Source organism: Pagrus pagrus (genome assembly GCF_965226575.1).
Source record: "Pagrus pagrus genome assembly, chromosome: 7".
Taxonomy (NCBI): domain Eukaryota; kingdom Metazoa; phylum Chordata; class Actinopteri; order Spariformes; family Sparidae; genus Pagrus; species Pagrus pagrus.
Genome location: NC_140191.1, coordinates 31,892,307 through 31,905,449, shown reverse-complemented (window position 1 = coordinate 31,905,449; position 13,143 = coordinate 31,892,307). Strand labels below are relative to the sequence as shown.

Here is a 13,143-nt window from a genome sequence, read left to right as displayed (position 1 = left end):
CGTCCGCAGCCCGTTGGTTGGGGACCACTGGATTAGAAGAAGTGCTTGGATTTGTCTCTCTTTTTTTAGATTTTTGTGCTGTTTTATCATGAAAATGAACCGGATGCTATGTTGTTGTTTCAGTGTCTGACTTCCTGTCTGCTCTGTGCTGAATTTGGCTTAATTAATGTGCCTGGTCTGGCATCAGGCAGAAATAGAAGCCTTGCGTATCTGATGCGGAAGCATCCGGACTGCCGGAGCTGCAACGGAGTAGATAGGCAACGCAGCGGGGTCAGTGGAAGTACAATGAAACCTATCAGCTCCGCTGCCGTGGCAGATTGGCGATGGACCAAACATGGATCTGGTGGAATTTAGGGGTAATTGTCAGCAGATGGAGGCTCTCAACTCTTTGGATCCCAAGCAACCAACATTCTTGGATGTAAACAAGATGAAACCGTTACTAAACCTCACCAACACACCCCATTGGGATCCTGAATACGTGGTGGCCTGCCAGTTCCTAAGCGTGCAAATGAAAGAATCATCTCCACTGGATGAAGGGAAATGGACAATTAAACAGGTGATCAAATTGTTCCAGAGGCCTCTTGAAGCCATGCCAACTGTGTGACAGTATTTAAGCATGCACTGACTTTTGGAGCCAGCATGGCACTCTGCGAGAATTCATGCAGACTTTGGACACCCAACTGCCTTAATCAACCACACAAGTAAATGTGAGTTTGTTACTTTTCATACTTTAGAAACTGCGTAGCCTACTGTAAACTGTTACAATTCACCAATGCACACTCAAGTAATTTTCTATAACATTTGCAAGCAGGAATAAACACACAGGAAAAATGTCACAAACTAGACTTTGATTTTTTTTTTTTCATGGTTTCACATGGTGCATGAAGATTAAATGCTGTAATTATAATTATTTTTTAGCAACAGGTACACAGCAGCCTACTGTATGCTCTCAACTTTTCAAATATAATAATTTATTTGTCCTTAATGAAGAGTGTTGCAAAATGACATTTTGTCGTTTGACCTGTCATTGAAAAGTCCTATTTAAACAAGTCTTTGTGTTTGTAAAATAAGAGAGTAGGCTAATTAGAATATTCCAAGACAGAATTGAAGACTAGCCAATGTTCCTGTATAGCTCACAGCGGTGAGTTTCGAAACCATCACCTGTGATAAAATGTAGAGCACTATGGAAAACTGTGTCAATGAATTTCAGTGTGGAAGGCGCTGCGTGTATACGGAATGTCACCATAATCTAAAACTGCCAATATATTTGATTGAACATGTGTAATTTTGTTCTCTCAAGAAAAAACATAACCCAAGCCTACATAGTGCACCCATTTTAATTCTCACTTTTCTGAGTTCTAAAACATGTTTTAAATGAAAGCTTGTCAACCAGCCAAATGCACAGATATTTGTCATTTGTGACTTGCTCGATTTGGGTTTCTTTCAGTGACTGAATTCTATAGGCATCACAGTCACACTTACTTGACCTTTGACAGTATAATTTTGGTCATGGACTCATTGAGAAGCAATCTTCATTTTTTTAAGGATTTCTGAACCTGTTAAAATGCATACTGAAGATTTGACACAGCTGTAGATGGCACAGAACAGTAAAGAATAGTATCATCTGCGTACAAAAATGCTTTGCAGTTCTCCACTAAGGCACAGATATAATTTATCTCTACAGAAAACAACAAAGGGCCTAAAATTGAACCCTGCAGTAATCCATTTTTAAAAATTCAAAATCTCCAAGTTTCATTATACACTATAAAAAAAAGGTGCACCATCAAAACCAAGCAGGGTCAGTTTGTCAAATGCCTTTGACAAATCAATAAACAAGCCTGCACAGTGTTTCTTACCATCGAGAGCAGAATGTATGTCATTTAAAACCACAGTTACTGCTGTACTAGTGCTGTGGCATGCTCTAAACCCAGACTGATAGAGACTGCAGATAAGAATGTACGGAGCTGTTTCAGAAATTTTGGTTGGCATGGAGGTTTGAAGATAGGTCTCTTATAGTTAAGGTTGTATCTCCACCTTTGTGTAGCCTTAAAAGCCTTACAAATCTCCTTGTTATCATGTACAACTTTTGTGTCCATTATAATGTGTTGAGGGAGAGAGGATGAAGTAATGACTGACATGATTAATGTATGTTTGTACATCCGAGTCCATTCAGACCAGTCCCTTATTGTGAATTGCACAATTCTCATATGAAGTCCAATGAGTAAACCACTATTTTTCAATTCATCTTCAGCTGGTAAATGTTGGTAAATATTTTAGATAACATTGCTGCAGTTGGGCTTAAACAGCCTAAAATGCCATCTCAAACATGGCGTAATGATGAAATTTGTTTAATAAAGAGAACATGTCGTAAAGCAGAACACAAATGGAGGACTACTAAACTAAACTCTTGGAATACCAGAGGATCTCATGACAAACTTTAGCTGGGAAGTCAAAACTGCATGTTCAAATTATTTCTCTGCTCTTACAGCTAAATATACACACTACTCCAGACGCTTCTTCACTATTATCAGTCACACCAAAAACACCAAATTTCAATCAGCCCTCAGTAAATAAATCTGCAATTTCATTCTTCTAATAAGGTCCCAGATGTTATAAATGCATTTATCCAATCTTCCCAATCCTTTCTGATCCATGCTATAAAACATGCTACACCCTACTTGCTTTTAAGTCAGTCACTGTTAATCATCTTACTAATGTCATTGCTACAATAAAGGCATCTTCCTGTTCACTGGACATCATTCCAACTCATTTCCTTAAAGAAGTATTCCATTCAATCTCCCCATTTGTTCTAGCCATTATAAATTCTCCACTCAAGTACCTACACTAGTAACTACAAACAAAAGTCATTACATCATAAAAATGTTATGTCTTGAAAACTTGTATCTTGAAGTAAACAAGAATGTAACGTGATCCTACTGTCCGACTGAGGTTACACAGTGCAGAAACAAGTGATAGGGAGCAGAGTGGCTGTGACAGAGACATGATTCACCCTATTACATGACACTGTACCATCAAAATGATTTTAAAACTGTTATTTTAAGGTAAAAAAAAAGTGACATAATGTTGTTTTGAAAAGCCACCACTCAATTCATCTATTTTAAATAGCTTCCACCCAATATCTAAACTTCCCTTTCTTGCTGAGGTGCTGAAAAAAAAAGAAGTTTTTGGTCTGTCCATTAACCATATGAATGGCAATGGATATATTTCAATCAGGTTTAATAGCTTGACACAGCAATGACACAGCAGCTATCAAGAGTTCTTATTTAGGGTCTTGCTGCAGCTTTGGATACATTTGATAATGCGATTTTAATAGAGAGTCTTAAGCATTGGGTCGAGATATTGGCTACTGTTTGAGATTGTTTTTATTCCTGTATATCTATTAAGTAATTCTGTGTGGCCATTGCCGATTTTAGATCTTTCACCTTCCATGTCTCCCATGGAGTACCTCAAAGCCCTTTATTTCTCTTGCTACTACAAGGTCAAATCTTTCACAGGTACAGTAGTGTACATTTGTGCGGATGACTCCCAAATCTATTTCTCATTTGATTCCAACAACACAATAGGTAAACATACAATCCTGTCTTACAGATGTAAGAAACTGGCTTTCTCAAAACTTTTTTCAGAAGCCATTATCATAGCTCCAGACCCCTCCAGCAAACACTTCTCTTCTCACTTAGGTTCTCTTTCGTATTGCATTAAATCCCATGGTAGAAATCTCAGTGTTGTCTTTGACGATAAACAAATACTTTGATTAGGGAGACATGGCATGGCACCGAGGATTGAGGAAATGCCACCTTTGGGGCCGTCCACACTTGGAGGAGTCGCAGGCTGTGCCACAGGGGGCACCAGTGCCCAGGCCCCCTGACCCCGACAGACAACAGCTGGCCGGGCCGAAGGGACCCAAGGACAGCACCCCCAGCAGCAGCCCAGGCACAACTCCCAGTGTGGAGGACCCCCCTGAGGAAACACTGGAGTTAAACCTAAAAACTAAAAACTAAAAACATAAGATAGGATAAAAACCCTGACAAGAGATGAATAAAAAGAGTGAACAGTTAAAAAGATTAAAATATGTAAGATAATAAATAAAATGGCACCGAAGGATAAATCAAACAAATAAAATTATTTAAGTTTAATATTGTCTTAAAAAACAAGATAAAAGAAACAACGTAAAATGAGATGAAACCACATAAGAACGTAAGAAGAATTTAAAATATTAGTTAAAAGCCTGATTAAAAAGGTGTGTCTTTAACCTTCCCTTAAAAATATCAACAGGAATGGTTTTGCATGTGGTGGCTATAGACAATTTTTCTCTCCTTATCCTTCCTGACTGATTATTCTCTAGTTTTGTGTTCTGCTAGTGTCCTTGTCACTACTGGTAGCATGAGGCAGCCCAATCAGGTTGCACAGGTAGTCCAGCTCATCCAGGATGGCACATCCATACGTGTGGTCGCGAGAAGGTTTGATGTGTCTCCAAGCACAGTCTCAAGAACATGGAGGAGATACCAGGAGACCGGCCGTTACATGTGGAGAGCTGGACAGGGTTGTAGAAGGGAGTCAACCGAGCAGCACGGCCTGTATCTGCTCCTTTGTGCAAGGAGGAACAGGAGGAGCACTGCCAGAGCCCTACAAAATGACCTCCAGCAGGCTAATGGTGTGCATGTTTCTGACTAGAAACAGACTCCATGAGAGTGGCATGAGGGCCCAACGTCCGCTAGTGGGATCTGTGCTCACAGCCTAGCACTGTGCAGCTCGATCGGCATCCACAAGAGAGAACACCAGAATTGGCGCCCTGTTCTCTTTACAGATGAGAGCAGGTTCACACTGAGCACATGGGATGAAATCCTTAGAGCGACTGTCAGACCTTATTCTGGTGCAGTGGGCCCTGGGCTCCTCCTGGTGCAGGACAATCCGGCCTCATGTGGCCAGGCAGGCAGTTCCTGGATGACGAAGGCATTGATGCCATTGACTAGCCCTCTTGTTCCCCTGACCTAGATCCAACAGAGCACCTATGGGACACTATGTATCAGAGCATCCAACGCCGTCAAGTACAGTCACAGACTGTCCAGGAGCTCACTGATGCCCTGATCCAGATCTGGTAGGAGATCCCCCAGGACACCATCCGGAAATTCATCAGGAGCATGCCCAGACGTTGCATACAGGGACACGGGGGGCCATACACAGTCCTCTGTTCATCATCATTTGCTCTCAACAAATTATACAATGTACATCAGTAAAGATTTTCAACTTGAATAATTCATTCATCAAGATCTGATGTGTGATAAAAGTTTACCCTTAATTTTTTGAGCAGTGTACACTCTAAAAACTAATTCAGGGGACCTTTAGTCACTACTTAAATATATATATTGTTGTGAAATAAAAAATCAAGTTCTGAGATTCTGTTAGACTTTTTACTTGCAATTGTTATTTTATTGAGCTTGGATGACACACAAATTATGCCTATTGATTCAATATACTATCATGACTTGTCAGAGTTTAAAATGTTCAGTTGATCAAAAAATAATAAAATTTTAAGTTCTGTTAATGTAAAATACAATTTGATGACGTGTAAACCGCCCACTCTCCGCATGCGCGGGCATGTTCAAGGCCAGACGAGTGACCACAGGGCCACAGCTGAAACTCCTTGAAGCATTGTGGTGAATGGTAAGTAATTTAATGCTTAATTACACATATTTGCATTCGCTAGCCTACTATAACTGAATACCGAAATCTGTGAGTCCTTACTCTGAAATTTGAGCAGTGTTGATAGTACAGTCTGTGTGCCGAGGTAAAGTTAGCTAGTAGCTGTAGCCTGTCACTAATTGAGTAGGCTTAAATGCGGGAGTAATAGGTGGCCAGGTAGCCAGAGAAAACGTCTTGGTAAGCTAGCTTAATATGGGATTTCCCATTAGCCACCGCTCCGGTTAGCATGTAGGCTAGCTACGTTTATAAACTACTGCTACCTCGTTTACTTTAGCTAGCTGACTAACACACTAGCGCACAAATAGGTTGTTTGTTTGCGAGTTATCTTTACCTGAATCATATTCTTATCATGTCTAGCTAACGTTAGCCAATTAGGATAATGCTAACTCGCTCCAGTAATAGCCACTGCTTGCTATGAGGCTAGGCCTTTACCCCGGGTCTCAGTGCTTGTTTTCAACAGAACTCTGACACTCGACAGCCTGCTCTCATTGTCTGTTGAGAATTTATTTTGAAGAACCATATTTCATTTGTAAGGGTTAATAAGTTAATATTCATGTTAAGAAGTTCATGTGATAAATAATTAGTTAAAAACATGGATTAAAGTTCTCCGTCGCTACGACGTATTTCCGCCATTCAAACTTCACAGAGGCGACTTGTGAGATCAAGGTAGATCGGAGAACTGTTGGCGGATGTTTATTGACAGATTGTCACACTCTACAGCCAATGGTATCGTTAACAGCGTGCTCGCCTGACCAATGACAGTGTAGAGACCCACACAGGGCGGGATCTCAACACGGAGCGGCGCTAAAGTTTAGCTGCTTAGCTAGCAAGGACTCGTCTCGCTGCTACGTCATCAGCTGAGTTTAGTCAGCACGGGAGAACTCGTCTGACACGGAGAGTCTCCTGTTGTGTGCTACATGTGTGAAATAACAACTATAGTCTGGACTTTGTCTGCAGTGTATCTGTGTAAACGGCTTCATTCAGCGTCTCTCCCTCCCCTCTGGCACCGTGAGTTACCATGGTTACAGGACCGCCCTGAAACTTTATAATGATGATCAATAAGAAGCTTTTGGTTAGTTTGACTGTACAGAGTCATGAATGTAGCCTGATTGTAGCTCAATGCTGAAATCTTGTATTATAACATATAGAACAAAGCCTCAGAGCTTCTTTGATTATCAACAGTATATTAGTGATGGCAGAAAGGTGATAACAAGGCTGCAAAAGTTGCTGCTTGTATGATGTATTTTTCTGTTAAACAATAAGAGGCTCACTTTAAACAATATTATTCATAATAATAATTAATGATGATGATGAGAAGAAGTAGAAAATAGCTTACTGAAAAGTTCTGTAGATGGTTGATTATTTGAAAGAGTAAAACTTGAGAGAAGCTTGGCAAAAAAGGCACAGATTCATTTCATAGATTGAAAATTATATTGAAAAGACAAAAAACATTTTAAGTGTGAATAGAACAGCTGTTCAGCTCATCCTCCTGTAAAACACTGTTGGTCAAATATTTAACTTGATGTCTGCATTAGAGAACATGGTGTGGAGTGAGGCTGTAAATCTTCTGTAAATTTTTTAAGCACGTGTAAAGAGTAAACGAGTGTAACGTGTAACGAGTAAAACGCCCTGTAACATGTTTCACAAATTACAAATTGGGAATATGACTTGGCTACAGCTCGAAAATTAATTACAAGTTTCAAATCATTTAACTTAATTTATCTCCCTACTCAGGTCTTCAGTCACTTTGCTGTGTGCCTTGCAAGGACAAAAAACTCTAGCCTTCATCTTCTCCTGGTATCCTGGTGTCGTGGACCAAGGGGTTCAAGTTTAGACGTGGTAAGCCTCTCAGGACAAACTAGACATCACCTTCTCCTTCCCCTGAGGTGAGGAGCGTGAGAGTCCATCTAAAATTAGTGACGATGACACAGGTGAAACCTATTTAGTCACTGTATTGAAGATTCACAAGTGAAATTGAAAATACTGTCGTGTGTGTGTGCGCGCAGGTGTGGCTTTCTGCTGTGATCCAGTATCCTGGTGTCGTGGATCAAGGGGTTCAAGTTGAGATCTGATCAGCCTCCGGAAGAAAGCCGTGAAGAAGTACGGGGTGAGACAGAAACATTAACACTTTAGTTTTGTAACTCAGATCTACAGTAAATAAATCAGTTGTGTTCACACACACACCTCCTTGAATCACTTAATTTATCTCCCTACCCAGGTCTTCAGTCACTTTGCTGTGTGCCTTGAAAGGACAAAAAGCTCTAGCCTTCATCTGGAATGTACAGCCATGTATGTTCTGTTGTTTTGTGTCTTAGGAGAATGTAGCCTACAAATGCTGCTGTTTGCACTTTTAAGGATTTAGTGCTACTGTTAATTTTAATAAATGGTTCTAATTAATTTGAATATTATTGTCTGAATTTCTGTTCTAAAATGTCCTTATTATAGGACAGGGCTCAACTTAACTGTTGCAGAGATCAGCTTAATTTTTAAGTTCATGTTACTTAGAAATGTGTTTTATTGTGGCCAAAAAAGCTTCTTCACCTTACTTAAAACATTATGTTGGATCAATTTAAATACTTGCATTCGTGTTGACAATTATTAAGTTCATGTTACTTAGAAATGCGCTTTATTGTGGCCAAAAAGCTTCTTCACCTTACTTAAAACATTATGTTGGATCAACTTAAATACTTGTATTCGTGTTGACAATTATCAAGTTCATGCTACTAAGAAATGCGTTTTATTGTGGCCTAAAAGGTAATTCACCATACTCAAAATATTGCTTTGAATGAATGTAATTCTGCCAGCAGTTGGCTTAACTTAAAAATTCTAGTGGAAAACGTTAACAAATTTTTTTTTGTTGACCCAATGTTTTATTTTTTAGAGTGTAGTTCAAAAATGCTGCAGCAAGACTACTCACAAAACCCCCCAAATTGTCCACATAACTCCTGTTTTAGTATCTCTATATTGGTTAACTCTGCATTTTAGAATTTATTTAAACAATTTATAGGCCCCTTTTAAGGCACCTTTGGGGTTGGCCACTGATTATATCACTGACTAACTCATTATGAGTCTGAATACAGCCTGAGATCCTACTGAAGAGTAATCCCTAGTTCAAGACTAAAAACCAAGGGAGAACGAGCCTTTGGAGTCAGGGCCAGACTTTGAAACGAGCATCTCAGGAAGGCTAGCTTAATTTCCCCTTTTAACTCACTCTTAGGAAAAGATCATGCTTTGGCTTAACAAGCCTGGTTGTTGCCACAAATATGGCTGGAAATGTCCCCACATCTTATCAAAAATAGTTTTGTTGCAACAGTCAACATATTAGTGGTGTCCTGCCTACAAATTGTAAAACACGATGGTCCCTCATCAAAAGTATCCTGTGGTTTAACAGTTACAAATGTTGAAAAGCAGTCTGAACAGTGGTCTCTGGCTTGGCAGCTGTCCCCTCCACCTCCCAACATGAAAGTCAGCTCATATACATGTAATGTGAACGTGATATCACACGTATTGCAGAAATGTCAATATGGTACATATGACAGGTACAAATTAACACATATTTTGTTAACCTCTAACCTGTCTGTGGCACTCTGTCAATAGCTTAAAGAAGATGTGAATCTTTAAAAACTCCTCACAAAAATAAAGCTTTGTTCTGTAAAAAAGGTTCAGGACTCAGCTGGACACTAAGGAAATGTTAATCAAACAAGAAAGAGGAAAAAGCACATTTGTTGGGAATGATTTTCAGTTGATTGTAACGTAGGCAGTGTGACTCAGCAATGTTTTTTATGATACGAGTTACATGTAGGATACGTTCATTGTTTGAGTCTGCATGTGGGATTTGTTGACAGCAAGAAAAATATTAAGTACCAGCAGACTTTTCCTTTAGAGTATGTCTCGCTGTCTGAAGCTCAAAATGCCAGCTGTGTGTGTTGTGAGTCTGGTGGAGAAGAGATCCATGTGGAGTGTTTTTATTCCTGACCCACTGCTGACCAATAAAAATGTACTCACTGCTGCCTGCTGTATGACACAGGTTGGCTCCTCTCTATTCACCCCCCACATTCTGTCTCCTGAAGCCAACCTACACAGACCCCGACCAGCTCACACACTATATAACATTTTTCATGAGGTGCTCAAAACAGTCATGTTTGGGTTGAAAAATGACAATTACGCTGCCAGACAGCAGTCTCTACTACTACACAGAGCTCAACTGTAGCTATTTCCTCCTCCTTCCTGCCCAAAGGTGGCAACAACAGAAAACAGATAAGGTTCCTAATGCTCAATCCATAAAAAATAAATCAAATGTGCTCTTTGTCTTTGTCTGCTGCACTGGACAACAGCTGAGTGATAGGAAAACATACTAACACACACACACGCACACAAAATACTCTTCCTTATTTTGCAGATCATTACAATGTAGCCTGTGGTGTTTGTCTCCTTTGTGTATGTGTGTGTACGTGTCAGCCCCTCCATTATTACACACGTTTTCACACATAGGTGCGCTCAGAAGGGACACTAACCTTGGCGTCTCAGCTGTGTTGGGGGGCAGATAACCAATTCACATGCCACATCCCATTAATTGGTTAATTATCATGGCTGGTGCAGAGTGCCTCTGATCTGGACATGGGAAGCAGACACTGTGTCCTTTGCTTCAGTTTGCATCACAAGTGTCATATCCTGTTGATCAATCAACACCTAAAATGAAGCCTTTACAGAGCTGCAGCAGGGTGACATCTTCAAGACATAGGTTCTTGTCTGGTACCCTCTGTAGTCCAAGTTTGTGTGTGATGAGAAGACATCAACAATCTTTGTTAACATGGACCCTGTTTTCCCATCTTCTTCTAAATAAGTTGTTTTGATAGGGAGCTGTCTGTTCCGCTTTTAAAGGAACAGTCTATATTTTTGATTCAAATGAGTCAAATGTCCTGCAACGATAACAGATGCAGGGCGTGTTTAGCTTTGCTCAGCATGAGCCATGGAAGATTTAAAATGCTAAAATACAAACATATAAAACAATGTACCAAACATGGTTACATGAACTTCCTTTTCATGTCTATGCATGCATTTGATGGGTAATATTTAATTGAAAATGGGCAGTTATTAGACTTTGTTTTAATTACCTTGATTCGAACTGAATTGTTTTTCACTATGAAATGAAATTGTCCATGGCCAATAAAATCAAGCTCACTGTTTTGCATGTGAAGGGCTCCGCGGTTAAGTTAGCAATTGATATGTAATATGCAATGTCTGGTTAGACTTTCAAAATAAAGATTTCTGACAGTTCGCATGATAATACATATAATGATTTTTTGAATTTTGGTACGTTTATTAGGCAAAAGATAATTACATGGTTAAATCTAGGGAAAAAATCACCCTGGTTTAAATGGTTAATTTTAGTTTTGTAACGTAAGTTATGCAAGTGACACATCACATTATATATGTACGTCACTCACAAGTTACATCGTTAACGTTATCAGCGTTATCATCAGTACGTTAACTTTAAACGTTAACTCACCTTTGACTCTTACCCGCAGATTCCACTGGATACGGTACAGCTGCGTTATGGCTGCGTTACAGCTCCGCCACGGTGGCAGAGCTGATTCGTAGCACTCTAGTCTATGTGTTAACTTCCACCAGGTCCGCTGCGCTGCGGATCAGATACACAGGACTTCTATTCTGGCGGACGCCGCAACACAACGCAGCAATTCAGCCGAATATAGCACAGAGCAGACAGGAAGTCAGACACGAAACAACAACAACAAGACATCCGGTTGATTTTCAAAATAAAACACTCCGTGTTCATACAAACACAAAAACCTCAAAAAAAGAGACAAATATGAGCTCTTCTTCAATCCGTCGGTCAAGAACACTTCGTCTTGTTGTGTTTATAACACATACATATAACTGCGGTCGTGTGTGATTATGTAATTATCGCGGGAATTCCTCAGTTTTGTAACTCCAGCTGATCGGCGGAGCTGCGCCATGGCGGACTCAAAAAGCAACTAGTGGGGGTTGCCGGATGAGGACGAAGGAGCAAAATCGTACCGGAGCCGTAACGCAGCTGTAACATATCCTGTGGAATCTCCAGGTTAAGCCCTTTTCAGACAAAGCGTTCACAGAAGAGTTGCCAAAGACATTGACTACAATGACACAATAGTGAAAGGCAACAAAGACATGTGAGTTAAAGTTTTTTGCTTTGGGGGGGATAATGGCGCAATATTCCTGCCTTGAAAAAGCAGTGTGAAAGGGGCTTATACTACTGTACTAGTGGGGTGCTTCAAGAAGTAATGCTAAAGGGGTAACTAAAGTGTAAAACTGATAAGTGTAAGGCCACTGACCGGACATTTGTTATGTTGCCAGCGAGAATGGGCTAGCATCTTCCAACACCTGGCCAAGTGCTACATAGAGTTGGTGTGACTGTTGGATTGTCTTTTTCCAAAGGTAAGGAGAGTTAGGCCTGGTTTTTATGGTAATAAATTGATTCAGCCTTGAAAATGGCTTCTAGGCTGGTCTTAGGATTGGTTCGAGTCTACTAAGTACTAAATCTACAAAGGTCCAGTAAATAAGCCCAACATGCTAAATCACTTATTTTCAACCTGGCAGCTAGACTTTCAAGAAAGCCTGTATTTTTCATGTGTTTAAAGAAAACTGCAAAAAGAAAGTCTTTTCAAAAAGTGCTTCAATCTTCTCTGAGAAAAACAACTGACATCAAGAAATGTTACAGTTGCCACACTGATGAGGGAAAATGGCTATTGTTTGTGGTAGGAGGGACTTGGCCAGAGTCATACTATATTTGCTGGAACAGAAACATATCCAATCTGTGGTTGTGTGTTAAATCATAGGTAAAGCCAAGCTTCAACAAAAACAATTGCAGCATTTTTGGAAGAATAGAAGAAACACAAAGCTAAATCTTTACAGATGTAAGGGACGAAAAAGTGGGATGGATCAGAAATAAGTGAAAAAATCACACCATGTGTAGTATGATGCTGAATCAGATGACAAGACATTTTTCTTCCCTAGGTTGAAAAAAATAAAAGGGGCTAGGCTGTTGTTTTTCTTGGCTTGTGTGCTACTGGAAATGATTGTCCCAGTAAACACAGGGCTGAATGGTTCAGGGGAGAGCAGTGAAAAGGGAAAGTCACAGGCGTTTATCCGCCTCTGATCCCCACCACAGGAGATTTACAGACATAATCCCAATTTCCACTGAGGAAGAACCACACAGACCTTACAAACCATGACCAGATTACACAGATTGAGACCCACGGCGGACTAATGGAGCGTGACCAGATTACGCCATCTGAGATCCACCTGTGCCTGTACAGAGACTCTTTATGGAAGTGGTGCATGTTACCTTTTCTCTGATGGACGATACAATCCCAGAAATGGTTATTAATGACTGTATACTGACCAATCCTGACCAATATTGCC

The 13,143-nt window shown here is 40.2% G+C and overlaps 1 long non-coding RNA gene across 2 annotated transcripts; it reads left to right on the top strand.

Annotated features, from left to right (window-relative positions):
• Positions 1-5,518: 5,518 nt before the first annotated feature.
• On the top strand, positions 5,519-8,124 carry LOC311259457. 2 transcript variants are annotated; one of them, XR_014622863.1, is made up of 4 exons: positions 5,519-5,682; positions 7,456-7,560; positions 7,728-7,828; positions 7,940-8,124. It is a non-coding gene; the product is annotated as an uncharacterized lncRNA (long non-coding RNA). The 2 variants fall into 2 exon arrangements; XR_014622864.1 differs by lacking the exon at positions 5,519-5,682 and adding an exon at positions 6,604-6,729.
• Positions 8,125-13,143: the final 5,019 nt, after the last annotated feature.